Raw genomic sequence first — 7,507 nt, forward strand, 5'->3', positions numbered from 1 at the left:
CAGTATCCGGGCAAATTAACTTTAAGGTAGGTATTGGTTCTCCACTACCGAGCTTTTCTTACAAACTCCAGTTGGCTAAGAATATTAAAAACTGTCATAGCTGTGCCAGCAAGCCTGATGGTGCAAACATAACGGAGTGGAGGAAGAGGGGCTTAATGCAATCTGAAACAGTCATGCATTCCTTGTGATTGCCTGGGGATGACCTCATTATGCCACTAATGGAGTACGAGGAGTGATTACGGGATCATGTCGTTGCAGTGCCATCTGGTGGCAAATACTGGAATTATCACTTTAATAGAACAATTCAAGTGGAAATAAACATCACAAACTTACAATAATAACATGTCTCTGGTTCCAGATGGACAGCACGACTTGGATTTCCTATTTTTGAACCTGGTGGGAAAGCCGCCTTTCTCTGTTCTCTTTTCTTAACACTAGCAGAATTCAGCAGCATCCTTTCATTATTTTTACATTGATTGAAATGTACATGAATCACATTTATAAAATCTGTACAACCTAACCTAATATGATTAGTAGTCACCTAAATTCATGCCATATTAATAGATTTTTTAATGTGACTGAAGACCTGTATTTTGGAATTATCCATGTTTGGCTAGGCAGTAGTATTCTTTGAAACAACATTGGTCTCAAGGAAACAAGGACAGAAAATATATGAAAATATATTTGTCTGTGAAGGTACTTGTCAGATGGACATTTAGGCTCAACAAAAGTTACCTGACTTTCTCCACTAATATAATCAATGCATACAATGCACTCCTTTTTGAATATTTTTAGCATATTGTCTTTACCTTTTCTGTAGAAGAGTGACAGTAAAGTACTAAGGCAAGCAGGAAGTCAGAGACTTAAGGAAGTATTCCCCAAATATATTCAGCCCTTAATTTATCTCTAAATGATTGTTTCATGTCCTGTCAGCACATCAGGCAGTAGAGCTTCACTTGGAGATCCCGTAGAATACAGTAGATGGCCAATGGTTGGGGTTTTTGTTCTCTTTTACTCCAAATCATCTCTTTTACAATCCGTAGCAAAATATATTTCTTGCATTTGATTATTTGTATCCTCTCCAATTAAGTTAATGCATTCTGTAAATTTTCTTACATGATTCTTATTTGTGCAGTAATTTTTTCTTTTGGTTTTCCTTTCAAATTGGGACATAAGGCTATTTCTCTGTGAATTGACGAACTCTTCCACAATGCCACTGGGGCTGAAAATGTTACTGTACATAGTCTGTACAGTGACTATGATCTGAAAAGGTATGAGACATTTCTCTGTGGTCTTTATTTTTGCTTTCCAGTTCCAGGATTGAATTTTGTACTTGTCAAGGGAAGAAATTTAAACTGAATTAGGAATGTGTGAACTCAGTTTCAGGAGTTTATCTAATACTTTTAACTAAACCTCTTGGATTTCACTCATATCTGTCAATCACTCTTACAGCTAGAGAAGAAATAGTATTTATAATCTTTGAGCATTTTCTACAGGTCAAAATATTTTACCATCCTGAAAACTCAATAACTTAAAATTTTTGCCTAACAAAAAATTAGGAAACAAAAAATGAATTGGAGTATTGTTTTGACACTTTTTAAAAATATTTAACTTTGATTTTTTAATTTTTAATTTTTTTTTAATTTTTAAATTTAAAAAAAATTTTTTTAAGATGGAATGTGGTTTGTCTGTAGTGTAGCACGCAGGAATTCAGGAACTGCCATATTAGAGAAACCTCAAGGCCTGTCTTATTCATTGTACTATTTTTGACAGGTATTTCGTGCCAAATGTTTAAGAGAAAAGTGTTGACCTGTCTAGGAAGTAAATGTAGGAAGCAGATGTACAGTTTTACTGTTTAAAAAAAAACAACAACAAAAGTAATGCAAAATATATAATCTCAAAGTTGATTAATTAAAATTGGTATCAGAAAATTAAGTCTAATTTCACGTTACATAACATGGCATTAAGATGTTTTGAACTTGCTAATAGTTGCTATCCAGTATTTGTCAATTCAGGCGCATGTGTAAAATTATACCACACATAGATCAGATGTCAAACATTTTTAGATTTTTTCCCCCCCCAAAACTCTGAGTATCTAGTTTTTGTGAGTGTGGCCATGCCCAGCAGCACCACTTACACTGCTCTGTAGTCTCCATTCCATTTTTTCACCTGACATTTTTTACTGTCCCTGTCTTGTTTCTTACTGCAGGGTTTTTTTGACACATTACACTGCTGCTTATACAGCCACATGTGAATGGGATGGGGGAACTAATCCATCTGAAGGAATAAAAGGAGGGGGAGAAGAGGAGCAAGAGAAAGGATGTTTAAGCAAGCATTGGTGCTTAATAAATGTGGTATTACCATTCCAGCCTCATCTCAAACAGCACCTGTTGGAGGCTTCCTGTTACCTGAGGGAGGGAAGAAGCACTCCCTAAAGTACTAGCTCTTTCCATGTCTGGAATTTGGAGGTATCCACCTTCATGAACATGACAGAGTCTGTTCGTGTAAAAACCTCGCCTGAGGCATTTGAGGAGATCCTGCTACAGCCTAAAGTTTTTCTATCCCGATGCCAGTCATCTTTCAGGTAAGTTTCAGAACAGCTTTCCAGTACACTGTTCATCAAAGTGAACTTGAGCTGAAATTGTAGGCTGGAGTAAATGAGACCTGAGCATGTATTTCGTGCTCCCAGCTCATCTTTGGATGAGCTTCCTTTGGTCAAGGAAGTAGCTCAGCTACCAAGCAGGGAGTTGATGAATGTAACGCACTGAATCACGATAGTAAAATTAACAATAAAATTTTAGCAAAATTTTTAAATATAGACCCACTTTTTTTGCCCAAAGTTGTAGTCCAAAGTTGTGTGGTATAGTCCTGATATCTATATATATATCTTTTCAGACCGCAATAAAGAAGGCCACAGGCTCCCCAGTTAATCTCTCAAAAAAGCTCTAATCCCAGAGTAAATTCAAGGACAGTTTAGCTCATTCAGCAAACAAATAGAGTAAACTGCTGTACATGCCTGAAGGTCAGGCAGCCTTGCAGTGATACAGTGGTCTCAAAGAAAACCTCTTGCACTTAAAGACAACTCTCCTTCAACCAGACAGCTACTATTCCTGTTGGAATCTCCTTTAAGCCTAGTAGCAGGGAACTGCTGCCATGAGTGCTTCCCTGCACTAGTGACTGATTAGTTACAGGCTGGAATAAGCTGCTCCCACAGGTCCTGGTGGTGCTCCTCACACTGTATGACAGTTCCTGCACTGGTTAAATCTGTAGCGTTGCAAGATTGCTTTGTTGCTCAGCAATGAAGAAATCTGTTAGAAATTGTACTTTCCCATATAGAAATTTAAGACATAACAACACACCTTACCAGTTTCTAGATGAGACACATATGTGAGATCCTGTTTGGTTTGGGTTGTGGTGGGTTGTCTTTTTTTTCCTGGTATATTTTTTCCCAATATTAAGGACTGTAAAGGGAATTAAAGAAGGGTTTCTGTTTGAATGTCAGACCAAAGGCAGATACTTGATGTGAACACATTTAACACATCATCGTGTGATGATAGGTCAATTTATTTAAGTCAGTATTTTAAAAAGCTAGAGGCTAAAATCAGTAGAAGCCTTAAGTACGTACTACCTTCCAAAATAAGGCCACAAGACATACAGCCTACCAATCTGTAGGCTGGGACATCTCATATCTGAGATATGATCCTCATCATATCCACCGAGGAAAATATTTACTTAGTTCACATGGGTAATGTAATGTAATAAGAATTAACTTTTAAGCACTCTGAAATCTCAAATGAAAGAAATTCTTCAAGTATAAATTCCCAAGATTATTAGTGTATTATCACACACAGAATCCCAGTTATGCTATGGCAGAAATGTGAGTAGGACAAATCCCCAAAGCAAGTGACGTTCATTAGATGTTCCAATTCTGAGAAAAATTGGGACACTGTGGTCATTTTTTTTATAAGGCAAAGGACCAAATGTAGGAACAGGACCAGAAAGAAAAAAATAAACAACCTCAAAGCCAGATACCCATACGTTGACTCTGCAAATCTGCTCACATGATCATCTGGTGCTCACAGAGGCATCCTCCATGTAACCTACTTTGCCATGTACAAAGCAGACCACATGCAAACCCAGCAGCCCACAGTGTTTGCACAGTGGGACCCATGTGCCTGAGCCTAGCTAGGCTAGGAATGAATGCCTCTGTTGTATATATGGGAAATGGCATGACATTTGAAAAAACTGTGATGATGCAGAAGCACCTGGAACCCAGGGTCTTGGAATGTCCTGTGTCCAATTCCTCTAGATATAATCAGACCTGGAACTATAAGGTCACAAAAAGTCACTAATTCAGCTTTTTGCAGATGAACTTATTTGGTGGATACTCAATGGAGAACTGCAGCCAGAACACTTGAGATACTTTTTCTTAAACTAGCCCAGTTCTGACACACTATGCTGAGTGTGATGAATGCAGAACACAGTGAGGAGAGCATCCTCAGACATGTGCACACACTTTCTAAGACATGTCAGGCTTCAGCGAAGCCCTAAAATGGAGAGGCCAGTTTGATGGGAAGAGAGAATAGACTGCCTGGGGTCCAAGTGTGAAGGGATCTCTGAGCTATCTCTGAGCCTGTGTATAGAAAATAGGTCTGGTCAGAGAGGGTTGCTTATAATATCTCAATAACTTGATTACTTTTGCCTCAGCTCTCTGGGTCAGAAAATGTATTCTTTCTCAGTATTTCTCATGGCTCAAAAAAATATTAAGAAATAATCACCTCCTTGTGTTTATTTTTACTTTTGCTTTCTTATTTAACCAGGTGGGATCTTTATATGATTTAGTCCTGAACTAGGTCACCTAAACTTGGCTGGTGGCCACACTTAGGCAAGGTACTACCGTGCATTGCAGTGGAATGTAAGTGGTTTTGCACTGGGAAGAATTTGAGCACAGGCAAAATTGGCCATACAGACAGCTGCAAGACAGAATATGAGAAGTTGAGACCTGGAATACTGTGAATCAATTTTGAACCATCAGGGACTAAACTGACTAGCTTTGATTAGCTTTGGTTTGGTAACCAGTTGACTGACTAGAGAACAGATTCCCTATTTTCAATTAAGAATAGAAAAAGAACAACGAAGATTATGCTTGAATTTATAGAAGATAAGGCAAAGGAGACTTCCTGCTATAATAAGACAAAAAGACCTGGTATTAGGTACACACAATTAAGCATTTGGTGAGTACAACCATCTCTTTCTTACACTGAAAAATAGCAACCTTTCCAAGCTGCATTGTTATACGGGTAATATAAGGAAGCTACAGATACAGGTCAATAATAGGAACAAAAAGGAAAATAACTGGAGAACAGTGACATCCAGCCCACCCATCAAGACAAATAAAGCCAAGTCTAGAACATAGACAATAGAAAACCAAATGCAACATAATCTGCCTTTATGTGGAAGGAAAGAAGAAAGAAGATGTGTGAGCAATGTGAGGAACCAGGATGTGCCAAACGACAGAATAAGTGCATTGACAGGAGGAAAGTCTTCATTCAACAGCACGGAAACATCACCATCACTGCTTCATGCTTCTGCTGTTCATGGGAGATGCCTGAGAGAGAGTGCTTGGATGGTGGGGAGATGGCTGGTCAAAATATCAAAATACACTGAGGGCTGAAGCTATTATCTCTGGCATGGGTTACACACTAGTACCCTCCACACCATTCACTTCAGTGAATGTTCCCATAAAAGACAGAAGGATGAACAGTGTTAAAAGGAAAAAATGCTTCAATCAGCACAAAAATTGGCTGTGAGTGAGCAGCAGTGCGAGCTGGGAGAAGGAGCTGGGTTATGCAAACCGCAAGAGATCTAGCTGCACTTGCCAGGTTGAAGTGGAAATTTCTTTCATGTGTGAAAACCACACATTTTTTGTTATGTATATGGCAATTCTCTCCTTTATACTACATCCCTATAGCCTCACATACCATTGCATATCTCTTATCCTCATCCCTCATCTTTTAGCAAATATGCTACTATAGGTTGCCTTTTAAAATACTTACTTAGCGCCAATAGTCAACCTCCCTGCTGAATTACTCTATTTTCTGCTGTAACTGAAGGCTTAGCAGAGGCGGTAGATAAAGTCACCAGTGAGGAACCTAATGAATAATTAATCCCTTCCACAATGCCAGCACATCCTGTTCTTCCTGAGAGTGCGGGCTGATTTGTTCTGCCATTTTCTAGGCCCGTGCTGTTGTTCCTGATGGACTGAGGTCACTGCCCTGGCACATGGGCAGGCCCAGCCCACCCACCGGCCACAGAACTGTCAAAATAGAGGCCTGGGGGCAACAGTGGCTTCATTCCCTTTGAGAAGTATGGGAATTGGATGCTATTTTTAGAGAGGGCTGGTGCACTGTGGCTTTGTCCTCTGCAGAGGGCGCTGCTTCGCCCCTGGGAGTACTGGGAAACGGTCCTTGAGGGAGCACAGCCCCGTACGGGATGCGGGAAGAATGCAGTGCTGGAGGTCCCAGTGGTTTTCAACAGTGCAGGAGTCTGAACGATCCACCTCGTTTCCATACTAGGACAAAAGTCAGGAGTCTAAGGCTACACATTGTATAGATAAGTTCCAACACAATCAGTTTTAACTTGTAGACTAAGTAATCGATTTACACAATCCTGTAACTGATTCGTACTCAAAAAGCATTTAAGTACTCAGACACATATTATCTTCCTTATATATATAGTAAAGAGGTTCAGTCTACACTGATCCATCTGTTCATGCCTGGAAGTGTCAGGGCTGAGAACTGTCTCCCAAGACATCTTGGCCCTCTTCTGCCAACAGGACTGAGCATCGCTTACCTTAATGGTGACTTGGCCAGGATTCCCCCTGGTGTATTTACTCTCACAAGACACTTATCCAACGGGCAATACATTTGAAAGATAATAATGTCATAAGAATGAGTACATTCTTTTTCAATTTATTCTTTCTTCTGGGTCATATTCTCCATATCTTCAACAGAGGAGTTGTTGTCATCCCTGCCCATCCATTGTTGCCTTGTGATACCTGGTATCTCAGTAGCTATGAGTATGTTACTCTGAAAAATTGGTGGTGGACATGGCTGTAAGACTACACATGATACTGGCTAGAAATTTATATTGTTTAGTAAGACAGCAGTTGCCAGAATATGTAGGCTGAAAAATGCTGGGTTTAATTTAAAACTTTATTGCCAGATTTCACACTTTATACTTAGCAAAAACTGTTTCTTGCCAAGTGAACTTTCAGAAGACCATACTGTGCAAAATGGGTGAAAAATACACATAAATCTGTGAACATAGACTGCAGTCTGTCCAGTGTGAATGTTTAACCTAGAGAGGAGTTGCCTGCAAGAAGCACTGTATTTACTGTTATAAAACATTCTTTTTGTATTTCAAAATCACTCCAGGGAAGCCTATCCCAGCATCCTCAGATGCAAATCATTTTGAGAGTGTGATAAAGGTTTTGGTTAATCAAGAA

Source organism: Corvus moneduloides, chromosome 2 (genome assembly GCF_009650955.1).
Source record: "Corvus moneduloides isolate bCorMon1 chromosome 2, bCorMon1.pri, whole genome shotgun sequence".
Taxonomy (NCBI): Eukaryota; Metazoa; Chordata; class Aves; order Passeriformes; family Corvidae; genus Corvus; species Corvus moneduloides.